Below are 17,166 nucleotides of genomic sequence, written 5' to 3' on the forward strand. Positions count from 1 at the left end.
TGTTTTCTAGTACTCTTCGGGAGGGTTTAAACAAATTTGGCACGGGAATGGGAACCGGATTTGTAGTCCAGCAACTAAGGAAGCCGATATTCAGGACGCCAAAGCACGTAGTGATGCAGTGGGGAAGGTAACACTGACAAAGGAGAGTACTTGCAGGCAAGGAGATGGGTTGAAGTGTGTATACTTTAATGCAAGAAGCATCAGGAATAAGGTGGGTGAACTTAAGGCATGGATTGGTACTTGGGACTACGATGTGGTGGCCATCACAGAAACTGGGATAGAAGAGGGGCAGAAATGGTTGTTGGAGGTCCCTGGTTATAGATGTTTCAACAAGATTAGGGAGGATGGTAAAAGGGGGGGGGGGGGGGGGTGGAATTGTTAATTAGAGATAGTATAACAGCTGCAGAAAGGCAGTTCGAGGGGGATCTGCCTACTGAGGTAATATGGGTTGAAGTCAGAAATAGGAAAGGAGCAGTCACCTTGTTGGGAGTTTTCTATAGGCCCCCAATAGCAGCAGAGATGTGGAGGAACAGATTGGGAAACAGATTTTGGAAAGGTGCAGAAGTCACAGGGTAGTAGTCATGGGTGACTTCAACTTCCCAAACATTGAGTGGAAACTCTTTAGATCAAACAGTTTGGATGGGGTAGTGTTTGTGCAGTGTGTCCAGGAAGATTTTCTAACACAGTATGTAGATTGTCCGACCAGAGGGGAGGCCATATTGGATTTAGTACTTGGTAATGAACCAGGGCAGGTGATAGATTTGTTAGTGGGGGAGCATTTTGGATGTAGTGACCACAATTCTGTGACTTTCACTTTAGTTATGGAGAGGGATAGGTGCGTGTTACAGGGCAAGGTTTATAATTGGGGGAAGGGTAAATACAATGCTGTCAGACAAGCATTGAAGTGTAGAAGTTGGGAACATAGGCTGTCAGGGAAGGACACAAGTGAAATGTGGAACTTGTTCAAGGAACAGGTACTGAGTGTCTTTGATATGCATGTCCCTGTCAGGCAGGGAAGAGATGGTCGAGTGAGGGAACCATGGTTGACAAGAGAGGTTGAATGTCTTAAGAGGAAGAAGGAGACTTGTGTAAGGCTGAAGAAACAAGGTTCAGACAGGGCGCTGGAGGGATACAAGATAGCCAGGAGGGAACTGAAGAAAGGGTTTAGGAGAGCTAAGAGAGAGCATGAAAAATCTTTGGCAGGTAGGATCAAGGAAAACCCCAAGGCCTTTTACACATATGTGAGAAATATGAGAATGACTAGAGCGAGGGTAGGTCCGATCAAGGACAGTAGCGGGAGATTGTGTATTGAGTCTGAAGAGATAGGAGAGGTCTTGAACGAGTACTTTTCTTCAGTATTTACAAACGAGAGGGGCCATATTGTTGGAGAGGACAGTGTGAAACAGACTGATAAGCTCGAGGAGATACTTGTCAGGAAGGAAGATGTGTTGCGCGTTTTGAAAAACTTGAGGATAGACAAGTCCCCCGGGCCTGGCGGGATATATCCAAGGATTCTATGGGAAGCAAGAAATGAAATTGCAGAGCTGTTGGCAATGATCTTTTCATCCTCGCTGTCAACAGGGGTGGTACCAGAGGATTGGAGAGTGGCGAATGTCGTGCCCCTGTTTGAAAAAGGGAATAGGGATAACCCTGGGAATTACAGGCCAGTTAGTCTTACTTCGGTGGTAGGCAAAGTAATGGAAAGGGTACTGAGGGATAGGATTTCTGAGCATCTGGAAAGGAACTGCTTGATTAGGGATAGTCAGCACGGATTTGTGAGGGGTAGGTCTTGCCTTACAAGTCTTATTGACTTCTTTGAGGAGGTGACCAAGCATGTGGATGAAGGTAAAGCAGTGGATGTAGTGTACATGGATTTTAGTAAGGCATTTGATAAGGTTCCCCATTGTAGGCTTGTGCAGAAAGTAAGGAGGCATGGGATAGTGGGAAATTTGGCCAGTTGGATAACAAACTGGCTAACCAATAGAAGACAGAGTGGTGGTGGATGGCAAATATTCAACCTGGAGCCCAGTTATCAGTGGTGTACCGCAGGGATCAGATCTGGGTCCTCTGCTGTTTGTGATTTTCATTAACGACTTGGATGAGGGAGTTGAAGGGTGTGTCAGTAAATTTGCAGATGATACGAAGATTGGTGGAGTTGTGGATAGTGAGGAGGGCTGTTGTCGGCTTCAAAGAGACATAGATAGAATGCAGAGCTGGGCTGAGAAGTGGCAGATGGAGTTTAACCCTGACAAGTGTGAGTTTGTCCATTTTGGAAGGACAAATATGAATGCGGAATACAGGGTTAACAGTAGGGTTCTTGGCAATGTGGAGGAGCAAAGAGATCTTGGGGTCTATGTTCATAGATCTTTGAAAGTTGCCACTCAAGTGGATAGAGCTGTGAAGAAGGCCTATGGTGTGCTAGCGTTCATTAGCAGAGGGATTGAATTTAAGAGCCGTGAGGTGATGATGCAGCTGTACAAAACCTTGGTCAGGCCACATTTGGAGTACAGTGTGCAGTTCTGGTCGCCTCATTTTAGGAAGGACGTGGAAGCTTTGGAAAAGGTGCAAAGGAGATTTACCAGGATGTTGCCTGGAATGGAGGGTAGGTCATACGAGGAAAGGTTGAGGGTGCTCGGTCTTTTCTCATTAGAACGGAGAAGGATGAGGGGCGACTTGATAGAGGTTTATAAAATGATCAGGGGAATATATAGAGTAGACAGAGACTTTTTCCCCGGGTGGAACACACCATTACAAGGGGACATAAATTTAAGATAAATGGTGGAAGATATAGTGGGGTCAGAGATAGGTTCTTTACCCAGAGAGTAGTGGGGGCATGGAATGCACTGCCTGTAGAAGTAGTTGAGTCGGAAACGTTAGGGACCTTCAAGCGGCTATTGGATAGGTACATGGATTAGGGTAGAATAATGGAGTGTAGGTTAACTTCTTAAGGGCAGCATGGTAGCATTGTGGATAGCACAATTGCTTCACAGCTCCAGGGTCCCAAGTTCGATTTCGACTTGTGTCACTGTCTGTGTGGAGTCTGCACATCCTCCCCGTGACTGCGTGGGTTTCCTCCGGGTACTCCGGTTTCCTCCCACAGTCCAAAGATGTACAGGTTGGGTGGATTGGCCATGAAAAATTGTCCAAAATTCTTTGATTAACCTAGGACAAAAGTTCGGCGCAACATCGTGGGCCGAAGGGCCTGTTCTGTGCTGTATTTCTCTATCTATCTACTATAGAGAAAGGATAAGGGATGAGGAGCAGCGGGGTTAAAGATTCCCTGTATAGCTTGCAGAATGTCAGCGGCCGGGGAACAATCCCAAATAAACTGCGTCTTTGCATTGTATTTACACAAACATTCTAAGAGTTCCGCAATGTTTCTTCAACAGGAAAGTTGCTTCTCTTTTAGTCTGTTATTCCCATGTACATAAGAGTCACTTCTGTGTCATGAGCAGTGGCGAGGAGAGTCGACAGACCCGCTTGGTGCAGAGACACAACTGATGGCCAATGGTGTGGCTGGAATTCGTCTCTGATACTACAATACAGTGACACACATCAGAGAGATTCATTAATTGGTTATTGCCACTATCCAAATGCTAAGATTGCAGTAATAATTCTACTGTCACCTTAGGGATGGATATTAGTTGGGTACCTGTAAACAAGCACCAATAGGACAGCAATAAATCTCCTCCAATATAGAATGGTTACAGCACAGTTCAGCATATCGTGTCTGACTCTGAAGGGGCAATTCACCGAGTGCCACTCCACAGACCTGCACACTTTCCCTTTCAGAAAATGATCCAAAATCAGAGAGATTAGTCACCGGGATATTACCACTAAACAAACATAAATGTCAGAGTAATAATATATCCACATCAGGGAAAGATTCAGTATTAGGATATTGATGCTATATTATGTAATTAAACATCTAAAAAGGATTATTTTAAAATAAGCTGCACCCTATCGGGCTCCATCACAGCCTGGTATGGCAACTGCTCGGCCCAGGATCGCAAGAAACTTAAGAGAGTCGTGAATACCGCCCATTCCATCACACAAACCTGCCTCCCATCCATTGACTCCATCTACACCTCCCGCTGCCTGGGGAAAGCGGGCAGCATAATCAAAGGACCCTTCCACCCGGCTTACTCACTCTTCCAACTTCTTCCATCGGGCAGGAGATACAGAAGTCTGAAAACACGTGAGAAGTCGGGCAGCACGGTAGCATGGTGGTTAGCATAAATGCTTCACAGCTCCAGGGTCCCAGGTTCGATTCCCAGCTGGGTCACTGTCTGTGCGGAGTCTGCACGTCCTCCCCGTGTGTGCGTGGGTTTCCTCCGGGTGCTCCGGTTTCCTCCCACAGTCCAAAGATGTGCGGGTTAGGTGGATTGGCCATGCTAAATTGCCCGTAGTGTCCTAAAAAAGGTAAGGTTAAAGGGGGGTTGGGTTATGGGTATAGGGTGGGTTTGAGTAGGGTGATCATTGCTCGGCACATCAAGGGCCGAAGGGCCTGTTCTGTGCTGTACTGTTCTATGTATAACACGCACGAACAGACTCAAAAACAGTTTCTTCCCCGCTGTCACCAGACTCCTAAACGACCCTCTTATGGACTGACCTCATTAACACTACACCCCTGTATGCTTCACCCGATGCCGGTGTTATGTATTTACATTGTATATCTTGTGTTGCCCCATTATGTATTTTCTTTTATTTCCTTTTCTTTTCATGTACTTAATGATCTGTTGAGCTGCTCGCAGAAAAATACTTTTCATTGTACCTCGGTACACGTGACAATAAACAAATCCAATCCAATCCAATGATAAACCCTTGCTCAGGCATCCATTTTCGATTCTATTCATTTTCCACCTTTTAAAAATTTAGACAGAGACTTCTGTCCATTCATCCAAATTGGGTGCATCAGTCCTTCAAATTTCTCATCTTTACCTTCACCTTCTTCTAGTTCACTGCTCACACCATCCTTTCCACACACTCACAACCTATTGCACCTCGTCCAACTCAGGGGAACCAGGAAACACAACCCGCCCTTTTAAAATATCGGGCATAGGAACAGGTTCAACCAGTCTATACTGGTGTTTATGCTCCACTCGAATGTCCTATCTTTGCTCTCTAACTCTACCACATTCACCCTCTCTTCCCTTCACTCCCCTGTGGTGGCCAGTTCCACATTCTCCCGACTCTCTGGGAAACAAAGTTTCATCTGACTTCCCTCTTGGATTTTTTGGTGACCATCTTACATTGACGGCCTTTGATTTAAGCTTTTTCCCCACCAGAGGAAGCATTCTCTCTTTCTCTACTGCATCAAAATTATCTTTAAAGAATTTTAAAGATTTTTAAAAAATAAATTTAGAATATCCAATTTGTTTTCCCAATTAAGGGGCAATTTAGCGTGGCCAATCCACCTACCCTGCCCATCTTTGGGTTGTGGGGGTGAGACCCACACAGACACGGGGAGAATGTGCAAACTCCACACGGACAGTGACCCAGAGCCGGGATCGAACCTGGGACCTCGGCGCCCTGAGGCAGCAGTGCTAAGCACTGTGCCACCGGGCCGCCCAAATGGCCTTCTCTTTGGCAGAAAATGAAATGAAATGAAAATCGCTTATTGTCACGAGTAGGCTTCAAATTAAGTTACTGTGAAAAGTCACCACATTCCGGCACCTGTTCGGGGAGGCTGTTACAGGAATTGAACCGTGCTGCTGGCCTGCTTGGTCTGCTTTCAAAGCCAGCGATTTAGCCCTGTGCTAAAGGCCCAAGGCTGGTCACCCATTCCTAATAGCTAACACCTTTAGTTCTGGTGTCACCTCTGTAAATCCTCTTTACACCTTCTCCAGTCAGTCTATATTCTTTATGTAACATGACAATGACAACTGTACACGATCCCCCAAGGTAGGCGTTTAGCGTAACTTCTCTATTATATTCTACCCCTTGTTACCGCACCCTGGGATAGTGCATGTTCGATTCAAGCCCCACAGATCCCGGAATCCCAACACAAGTGAATTAACCAATAATTTGTATAAAGTTTGCAGAATCTTTGGCCCCTTGACTTCTCAGGTTTGAAAGTTGACACAACAACTGCTTATTTATAACAGGAACAAAGCTGAAATATGCAATAATTATAATAGAATAACTATTAATGCAATGAGAACTCTAATCTACTAATCCATTAATGCCAACTAATCTACTACTCCACCCCCCCACCCCCTACTCAAACAGACACACAAGACAGACACACTCAGATGGTGGGCGGGGTAAAGGTTATAGGAATTAAAATTAAATGAAAGGCACTTCTTTGCTTCTGATGTTGAGGTGGTTGCAGTTGGCTGTCCTTCCAGTACACTTAAAGATTGAAGCCACCGGTGGACTGCTAGTGAAGATCCTCTGGCAGTAGCATTCAAGCAGAACTCCCAGACTGTAGGATTCCCTCTGGGGAATCACTTTAACTTTTATTAACCTGGGCCTTCACTCAGGGGATCCGCCTCAGGCCTGTTTAATTCTTACTTGTTTCCAACTCCACCAGAATGATCAACAGCCTAATTGGGATAAGAACAGAGTTCCCCACACGCGATTTAAAAAGGGTTTTTAAACAACTGTCCCAGCCTTCAGCCAGTGGCTGGACTGGGTATCTCTGCAGTTCAGTCTGGTGTTGAATCAATAACTCCACTGTCATTTTCATTTCATTGCATCATGTGAAGGTAGAGGGTGAACTAGACTGACCTTGTTTTATTTTTAGGTTATTTTTCAACGGGAAAAGCTTTCAATACAAAAGTTGAAAAGCAGGGTCGGTCACTGCTGGGAAGGCGTTCCGAAGGGTTGCATGTGTACCTGGAGTAACTGACAGATAAACAAAGTAGGAAAGGATTCCCTGGAGCACATTGGACGGATGAGTTGATGAACTCTGCTTCCCAACTGCTTGTGAGCAACATCCAACACTTCTCTTTTAACACAGATGGGTTGAATATTGTGGCACTTTCCACAAACCTGCTGCCAAAGGTACAGAGAATCTCACCCCCATTCATATTTGCATGAATCAATACTGACTGAGCTCACAGCTACCGAGGACCTTGATCTGTAAACTGACCATTCACTCACTGAAATTCTCATTCTCCATGATAGTTTTGAACCTAGTCCTCATGTTAGCTATTACAGACACTCTCACAATCTCAACACCACTGCTATCCACTGGCAGAGATCGTGTGACCTACAATCTAGTCCCTCTCCACACTGCTGTGTGTGTGTGCGTGGGTGTGTGTGTAGGTGGGTCTGAGGGTGTGTGTGTGTGTGGGTTTGTGTGTCTGCTTGGTGTATGATTGTGTGGGTTTGTGCGTGTGTGTGTGGGAGGGGGGGGCGCGAGTGTGTGTGTGCGCGTGTGTGGGGGGGGAATGTGTGTGTGGGTGTGTGCATGAGGAGGGGGTTGTGTGTGGGGGTGGGAGTGTGTGTGTGTCTGTGCGGGGGGGTGTGCAGGGGTGTGTGTGTGGGGGTGTGTGCGTGGGGGTGGTAGTGTGTGTGTGTGTGTGTGTGGGTATGTGTGCGTGGGGGTGGTAGTGTGTGTGCGGGGGGGTAGTGTGTGCGTGGGGGTGGTAGTGTGTGTGCGGGGGGGTAGTGTGTGTGTGTGTGTGTGTGCGCGCGCGGGGGGGGTAGTGTGGGTGTGTGTGCATGGGGGGGTGTAGTGTGTGTGTGGGTGTGTGCGCGCGCGTGGGGGGGTAGTGTGTGTGTGTGGGTGGGTGGGTGTGGGTGGTGGTGGGGGGGTGTAGTGTGTGTGTGGGTGGGTGTGCGTGGGGAGGGGGGGGTGTAGTGTGTGTGTGGGTGTGTGGGTGTGCGTGGGGAGGGGGGGTGTAGTGTGTGTGTGGGTGTGTGCGCGCGCGTGGGGGGGTAGTGTGTGTGTGGGTGGGTGTGTGTGCGTGGTGGTGGGGGGGGGTGTAGTGTGTGTGTGGGTGGGTGGGTGGGTGTGCGTGGGGAGGGGGGGGTGTAGTGTGTGTGTGTGGGTGGTGGTGGGGGGGGTGTAGTGTGTGTGTGGGTGGGTGTGCGTGGGGAGGGGGGGGGGGGGTGTAGTGTGTGTGTGGATGGGTGGGTGTGCGTGGGGAGTGTAGTGTGTGTGTGGGTGTGTGTATCCGCACATGCCAGCGGCACTGGGGCATTTGAGGAGCTGACCAGACTGGATAATTTGATGTCGACACTGGGACATTAGCAACAGGAAATTAAGTGTTTTGCAGAAACCTTTTGTTCTAACTGTGAGCCAACTGGCAGCTCTGGAGTAATGTCACATCAGTGCTTTCCGGAATAATTCCTGGGCTGCGTTCCGTCTATGGTTTTTCACTAAAAAGGAAATTTTCGCAAAGCAATACAGTGATTAAGTTTGTCACACTGTCACTTTCCCTGACAGCAACAGGTTTATTTTTGCTGTTAAGGGCACAGCTGATGTTAAATGCTGGAGTATTCCAAACCTCAGAAGGTTTGGCTCTGAGCTCCACTTTGGGATAATGTGAGGAAAGATGTGAAGACCAAGGACGCATATCCCAGACATTCTTGTGATCGTTTTAACAAATGTCTATTAAACAATAAAACACACAAGAAACTCAACTAGAAATACACATACACAGCATCTTTACATTCACCCAGTTCCAACTCCCTCTACTTTCCTAACTTCAGAGCTAAACCTCCCCAAACAACATCCCATCGGTTATAAAACTGTAGGCAAAATCCAATGATAGTTACCACACCAGGCACTGAAATCTTCCGAGGTAGCTTCCAACTTAGGATAAGGCTTATTAAGCAGGTTTTTGTCCAAGCTTGTTGGAATTTGACATATCTTCATGCTGTGGGCTGAATTCTCTAAACTGCTCGGGTGAACTTATCCCTGATATACAGTTTTCCCTTTCGACCTTCCCTTATCTGAACTAACCATCAGAGAAATCCCACTTAATTACCTTCAGTTCAGTTTTTAGAATGCAATTGGGAAATTCACACCCCATCTTCACTTCAACTCTTGCCATTCTATCCTCCATGGTTACCAACTTGCCCGAGGTAAACATCTGTTCACACAGTGTTGCGAGGCTTTCCAACGTAGCAAAGCACTAGTTCCAGCAACCCAGCCAACCTCTCTCTTTACAGTTTCCATTTTAAAATATATATATATTTTTTTTTACACATACAGCCCCCAGAACACATTCCCAATGACTGGATTCCCTTGCTTATCTTTTTATCATGATTACCAAACATTGCTGAGTAATGGAGACCAGGGGACGTTTGACGCTGTGCCTTCCCAACAGTGCTAACAAGTAGGACAGGGCTCGTGCGAGAAATGCCCCCTGGGCGCTCAGTACCACTGAGTGAGGGAGGGGGAATAAGCAGGCATTACCCAAATTCTGTCTGTTCTCCAATAATCAAAGCAACAGGATAAATGACCAGTTCCAGCATTTCGGTTGAATGATCCCTTTTGAATAATAACATGGGCAGCACGGTAGCATTGTGGATAGCACAATCGCTTCACAGCTCCAGGGTCCCAGGTTCGATTCCGGCTTGGGTCACTGTCTGTGCGGAGTCTGCACATCCTCCCCGTGTGTGCGTGGGTTTCCTCCGGGTACTCCGGTTTCCTCCCACAGTCCAAAGATGTGCAAGTTAGGTGGATTGGCCATGCTAAATTGCCCTTAGTGTCCAAAATTGCCCTTAGTGTTGGGTGGGGTTACTGGGTTATGGGGATAGGGTGGAGGTGTTAACCTTGGGTAGGGTGCTCTTTCCAGGAGCCGGTGCAGACTCGATGGGCCGAATGGCCTCCTTCTGCACTGTTAAAAAAATTAATTAAAAAAATTCTATGGGGAGAATTTCCCTGCTCTTCAAAATATTGTCTCAGCGCCTTTAGCTGAAGCAGCAATTGGGGGATTTCAGTTTGATCCCCCACCCAAAAGATGGCACCTCAAATAGTGCAGAGCTCCCTCTTACCTTTGATTCCTACATGGGACGTGGCGTCGCAGGCTGTGCCAGCATTTATTCCCCATCCCTAATTGCCCTTGAGGAGACAGTTGCCCTTGAGGATACAGTTAAGAGACACCATATTGCTGGTGGGTCTGGAGTCACGTGCAGACCAGACCGGGTAAGGACGGCAGATTTCCGTCCCTAAAGGACATTAGTGAAGCAGATGGGTTTTTACGACAATCGACAATGGTTTCATTGGTCAGCGTTAGGCATTTAATTCTAGATTTTTATTGAATTCAACTTTCACCATCAGCGATGGCAGGATTCGAACCCGGCATTACTCTGGGTCTCTGGTTTACTAGCCCAGTGGCAATACCACTATGCCACCGCCTATCCAGTACTGTGCAGCAGGCGTTAGCTTGGATTATATACTCAAATTACTGAAATGCTGCTGGAGTCCACAAGCGCCTGCTTCGAGCGAGACTGCTACTCCCTCAGCCACAACAGACACCCAAACACAACAGCCGACTTACCCAGTGGCTGCACACTCCAGCCTTCCCCAGGATCACTGGCCATTGGCGGGCGGCTCCCAGACCGGGTCACATGTGGCATTGTTCAATGTGTGATTATAGAACAAGCAGTTAGACAAGGAATATAACACACAGCACATCGCTCTGCTGCTCTGCACAGCTGCAGAGAATCTTTTGGCCCCTTCAGGATTGAGCCTAATTACAGTAACACCCCCAGGTGAAGTCAAGGCACTTCCACTGTTGATAGAAATGAACCAGTTTTCATTCTCTGGTCCATGTTTATCAGCAAATGGTCTGGGCGAGATGATGGTGTAGTGGTAACGTCACTGAACTAGGAATCCAGAGGCCCAGGCTGATGCTCTGGGGGTACGGGTTCAAATCCCACCACGGCAGCTGTTGGAATTAAAATTCAATTCCTAAATCAGGAATATAAGTAATGATTACTTATAAAAACCCATCTGGTTCGCAAATGTTCTTTAGGGAAGGAAATCTGCCGTCCTTACCCGGTCTGGCCTACATGTGACTCCAGACCCACAGCGATGTGGTTTACTCAAGAGCAATTAGGGATGGGCAATAAATGCTGGCCCAGCCCACGTCCCATGAGCAAATAAAAGGAAAGACAGAGGGATGAATGGGAGAGATAGAGGGATGAATGGGAGAGATGTCACAGATGTAATAGAATTTACAGTTTTACAGAATTTACAGAATTTGGGCAGCACGGTAGCATAGTGGTTCGCATAAATGCTTAACAGCTCCAGGGTCCCAGGTTCGATTCCCGGCTGGGTCACTGTCTGTGCGGAGTCTGCACGTCCTCCCCGTGTGTGCGTGGGTTTCCTCCGGGTGCTCCGGTTACCTCCCACAGTCCAAAGATGTGCGGGTTAGGTGGATTGGCCATGCTAAATTGCCCGTAGTGTCCTAAAAAGTAAGGTTAAGGGGGGGGGTTATTGGGTTACGGGTATAGGGTGGATACATGGGTTTGAGTAGGGTGATCATGGCTCGGCACAACATCGAGGGCCAAAGGGCCTGTTCTGTGCTGTACTGTTCTATGTACAGTGCAGAAGGAGGCCATTAAGCCCATAGAGTCTGCACCTTGAGGGATGAATGAGAGAATGTGACTCCAGACACACAGCAGTTGACCCTTGACTCTTTACCCTCTGAAATGGCATGTCACTCAGTTCAAGGCTTGCCAGTGACGCCCAAATCACATGGAGAATACTTTTTTAAATGTGTGACAGTCAGCACAGTAGCACAGTGGTTAGCACTGTTGCTTCACAGCTCCAGGGTCCCAAGTTTGATTCCCGCTTGGGTCACTGCCTGTGCGGAGTCTCCCAGTGTCTGCGTGGGTTTCCTCCGGGAGCTCCGGTTTCCTCCCACAAGTCCTGAAAGACGTGCTGTTGGGTGAACTGGACATTCTGAATTCTCCCTCTGTGTACCCGAACAGGTGCCGGAATGTGGCGACTAGGGGCTTTTCACAGTAACTTCATTGCAGCGTTAATGTAAGCCTACTTGTGACACTAATAAAGTTTATCATTATTATACCGTGGGAACATTTTACCAGATTAAATACAACTTGATGCTGATGGAGTGATGAGCCAAGATTGACCTTGTGATGTTTAACTATGGGCACTGTAGCTGCACAAACATTTCTTAATGCTGGAATATGATGGGTCCCAAATACATTCAGCGCCATGGTCCTGATCAGCTTTTCCAATGGATGGATCACAGCCTCCCTCTGCTGGAATGGTTCATACACTGCAGGTGAGAAAACAATCTGCTCCCATACAAATTCAGCACACTAGGTTTCTGCTGGAATTTGCACCCCATTCCATTTTCATTACCCCTTCCTAACCATGTCCTGTATCCAATTGTTCCCTTCTCCATCATGGATAGATCAAACCTTTCCTTAAATGGATGAATGGTAACTGCTTTAACCAACCCCATTTTGCAGCAAGTTATATATGTTCAGATCTGGAAAGACAATTCTCCAAAATTCTTTCTGATCTCATAGATGTCATAGAATTTACAGTGCAGAAGGAGGCCATTCAGCCCATCGAGTCTGCACCGGCCCTTGGAAAGAGCACCCAACTCAAGCCCACAGTCCCAAACTCCCTGCAACCCAGTAACCCACCCAACCTTTTTGAACACTAAGGGCAATTTATCACGGCCAATCCACCTAACCTGCACATCTTTGGACTGTGGCAGGAAAACGGAGCACCCGGAAAAAAAAAACATGCAGACACGGGGAGAACGTGCAGACTCCACACAGTGACCCAAGCCGGATTCAAACCTGGAACCCTGGAGCATAGAGGGGATGGGCTGAGTGGCCTGCCACTGAGCTCCATCATATAAAAGCAAGGGGTAATGTTGAATTTGATCAGACTACATTTATAGAATCATAGAATGGCCATTCGACTCGTGTCCATGCTGCCTCTCTGCACCTAGTCCCACCTTCCCCAAAGCACCTCACAGATTCCCTTTGGACAGCCTCGATTGTCCGGCCTCTGACACACACACACTCGGGCAGAACATTCCAGATCCTAACCGTGCCCCGACTGTTTTTTCCGTCGATGTCAGCATTGCTGCTCGGGAATACCGCCGTGTGTGGATCTAGTCTCCACGTTAAAGGACATTGAAGCATTGGAGAAAGTTCAGTCAGGAGAGAAACCGCAACTCTTTACTACGGGCACCTTTAAGACCAGATTCCACACACCCACCACTCTCTGTGTAAAGAACCGACCTCTGACATCTCCCCATACCTTCCTCCAATCACCTTAAAATTATGTCCCCTCGTGACAGCCATATCCACCCTGGGGAAAAGTCTCTGGCTATCCACTCTATCCATGCCTCTCATCACCTTGTACACCTCTATCAAGTCACCTCTCTGCCTTCTTCGTTCCAGTGAGAAAAGCCCTAGCTCCCTCAATCTTTCTTCATAAGTCATGCCCTCCATTCCAGGCAGCATCCTGGTAAATCTCCTCTGTACCCTCTCCAAAGCATCCAAATCCTGCCTATAATGAGGCGACCAGAACTGGACACAATATTCCAAGTGTGGTCTAACCAGGGTTTTATAAAGCAAATGTCCTATCTTGCTCCCTCTTTCTGTTCTGTCTGACTGGCAGAGATTCCCCCTCCCTCCCAACACGAATACACTGCAGGCTTGCAATATTTAATCTGCCCTGTCTGCAGCCATGTTACTACCAGGACATTCACAGCTCAGTATGGATGTCCCGCCCGGCATTAAGTACGTACGGCATCACCGACCTTGGCTGAATCAACCACGTAAACAAATCACCTGCATATGTATGGCGCCATAACCAATGCCAAAGCGTTTTACCGGAATGAGTTATCTCTGCAGTGTTGTGCACCGTAAGAACATTATCAGAGTGATAATGTCACCGGCCACCTCATCCACTGCATTTGACTAACGGTATTGAGACATCAGCTCAAAATTCCAACACGGCAGTTGGGGAACAAATTTGGTTAATTCAGAATAAATTTGGAATAAAAAGCTAGGCTGAGGATGGTGAACGTGAAACTTGGCTTTAAAAACCCATCTGGGTCACTAATGTCCTGCAGGGGAGGAAATCTGCCGTCGTTACCCAGTCTGGTCTGTACGTGATTCCAGACTGGCAGCCCCCCCCCCTCCCTCTGGCAGCCCCCCCCCCCCTCCCTCTGGCAGCCCCCCCCCCCCCCCTCCCTCTGGCAGCCCCCCCCCCCTCCCTCTGGCAGCCCCCCCCCCCTCCCTCTGGCAGCCCCCCCCCCTCCCTCCCTCTGGCAGCCCCCCCCCCCTCCCTCCCTCTGGCAGCCCCCCCCCCCTCCCTCCCTCTGGCAGCCCCCCCCCCCCCCCCTCCCTCCCTCTGGCAGCCCCCCCCCCCCTCCCTCCCTCTGGCAGCCCCCCCCCCCTCCCTCTGGCAGCCCACACCTCCCTCTGGCAGCCCACACCTCCCTCTGGCAGCCCACACCTCCCTCTGGCAGCCCACACCTCCCTCTGGCAGCCCACACCTCCCTCTGGCAGCCCACACCTCCCTCTGGCAGCCCACACCTCCCTCTGGCAGCCCACACCTCCCTCTGGCAGCCCACACCTCCCTCTGGCAGCCCACACCTCCCTCTGGCAGCCCACACCTCCCTCTGGCAGCCCACACCTCCCTCTGGCAGCCCACACCTCCCTCTGGCAGCCCACACCTCCCTCTGGCAGCCCACACCTCCCTCTGGCAGCCCACACCTCCCTCTGGCAGCCCACACCTCCCTCTGGCAGCCCACACCTCCCTCTGGCAGCCCACACCTCCCTCTGGCAGCCCACACCTCCCTCTGGCAGCCCACACCTCCCTCTGGCAGCCCACACCTCCCTCTGGCAGCCCACACCTCCCTCTGGCAGCCCCCCGCTCCCTCTGGCAGCCACACCTCCCTCTGGCAGCCACACCTCCCTCTGGCAGCCACACCTCCCTCTGGCAGCCACACCTCCCTCTGGCAGCCACACCTCCCTCTGGCAGCCACACCTCCCCCTGGCAGCCACACCTCCCCCTGGCAGCCACACCTCCCCCTGGCAGCCAATGCTCCCTCTGATTTTTGTTGTTGTGGGCGTCCCGAATGTCAAACAGCGCGGTCCCTTTAGGATTGGCACACAGCTGCGCATACACCCGTCCTGAGGGGGAGGTTGTTTTCACGTGATCCGTTTGCCTTATTCCCCGTGGCTGCACCGCTGCCCACCTGTACAGCTTCGAGAGAACACTGCCTGCAGCAATGTGGTTAATTCTTACCCGCCCTCTGAAGTGGCCTGGCAACTCACAGCAACCGAGTATTCAAAAACTGCCACCTTAGCTAGGGCAATTAGAGTTTTGGCCGAAATGTCCACACATACACGAATGAATAAAGGTAAAAACAGAAGTAAACGGACATTCAATCTGTCTTGGTGATCTTTGTTCAGGGTTAGATGTTGGGCAGGGCGCTGAGAGAACCCCTGCTGTTCTCCGAATGCTGGCCTGAGATTTATACCATCCACCTGGGCAGGTAGGCAGGTCTTAAAGTCTCGTCAGAAAGCTGATAAGCAGGAACTACAATTAATGGGTAACATTACCCCCCGGCTCCAAAGCGTGACAGAAATAGTCCACAGAAGGAAGTAACTGATTGATTGGCCAAGTGGCCAGTCACGTGGATGTTCATATAATCATAGCTCACTGATAAATCCCCTCTGGCACTAGTGGAGTGTCAGCAGAAGAAATGCCGTCTGAAAAAGGGCATCAACTCACAATGACAATTACTCAAAGAACCCTACAGTAGAGAAGGCCGTTCGGCCCATCGAGTCTGCACCGGCCCTCCGAAAGAGCACCCTATCTAGGTCCAATTCTGCACCCTATCCCCGTAACCCCGCACACTGATCACGGCCAATCCACTTAACCTGCACATCTTCGGACTGTGGGAGGAAACCGGAGCACCCGGAGGAAACCCACGCACACACTGGGAGGATGTGCAGACTCCACACAGACAGTGATCCAAGGCTGGAATCGAACTAGGCTACAACAAATTTGGCTGTTGCTGTAGTCCCCTCAGTGGCCATTTCTCCCAACAGTATTCAAAACAGTCTGTTCTGTTGTGCAGGAGAATAGCCACAGGAGATTCCTGCACTGCCTAGGTCTGTCTGTCTGTGAAGTCTCAGCCTGCAGTGTGACCACCTTCCCACCTCGCGGATGCTCCACAGTGTCCCCAGACGCCGCCCCAGCTCCACAATCCGGGCTTTTCGGAGCTGCAGCCGGAGACACTTCCTGCGCACATGCTGGTCCCAGGCACTGGAAATGTTCCCGGCTTCCCATATGGGGCAGGAGGAGCAAACCAGGGCTTTGAGCTCTCCTGCCATGATTTGCCCCTTTGGATTAAACCTTTTAAGGTGTCTTAAAGGACAACCCACTCTCCTCACTCCTTCTTCCACCGAAATCCAACCTGGGACACCCGTTTCCCCTCTCTCCTCCCCCACCCCAATCTTCCCCTCACCCATCCCTCGCCCAAATCCAACAGGGACACCCCCTTCCGTCTCCCACCCAACTTCAAACAGGGAAACTCCTCTCCCCCACACCCTTGTAACCATGATCTTATCAAATGGGGAGGCAGTTTGAGGGCACAAATGGCCTTTCTCTGCTCCTATTTCATATGTTTGTATCCTACAAGATGCACTGCAGTAACTCACAAAGGTTCCTTAGGCAGCACCTTCCAAACCCACAACCACTACCATCTAGAAGGACAAGAGCAGCAGATACCTGGGAACCCCACCACCTGGAGGTTCCCCTCCAAGTCACTCACCACCCTGACTTGGAAATTTATCGGCCGTTCCTTCACTGTCGCTGGGGCAACATCCTGGAACTGCCTCCCTAACAGCACAGTGGGTGTACCTACACCTCATGGACTGCAGCGGTTCAAGAAGGCAGCTCACCACCACCTTCTGAAGGGCAACTAGGGATGGGCAATAAATGCTGGGGCTGGACAGTGTTGCCCATATCCCATGAACAAATACAAAACTCTGCTCCCGCCTCCAATCAGAACCCTTTCCGGATGCCTCTCAATTACTTCACAGACGATCAGAAAGATTCAATGAAGCCCCAGGGATGTGTGGACCCCAGTCTGAGCACACTGGTGTGGAACCCGCATCAGGATATGTGCAGCAAATAAAGAGTCTGGCCCATGGCCCATGCAGTTGCAAAGAATCCCGATGATGTAAAAT

General features: G+C 49.4%; 1 protein-coding gene across 2 annotated transcripts in view; it reads right to left on the bottom strand.

Annotated features, from left to right (window-relative positions):
* ttc33 (tetratricopeptide repeat domain 33) overlaps positions 1-17,166 on the bottom strand; it is a 90,569-nt gene that overhangs the window by 48,392 nt on the left and 25,011 nt on the right. The gene's annotated exons all lie outside the window — the stretch shown is intronic.

The sequence above is a fragment of the Scyliorhinus canicula genome, chromosome 8, assembly GCF_902713615.1.
Source record: "Scyliorhinus canicula chromosome 8, sScyCan1.1, whole genome shotgun sequence".
NCBI classification, from domain to species: Eukaryota; Metazoa; Chordata; class Chondrichthyes; order Carcharhiniformes; family Scyliorhinidae; genus Scyliorhinus; species Scyliorhinus canicula.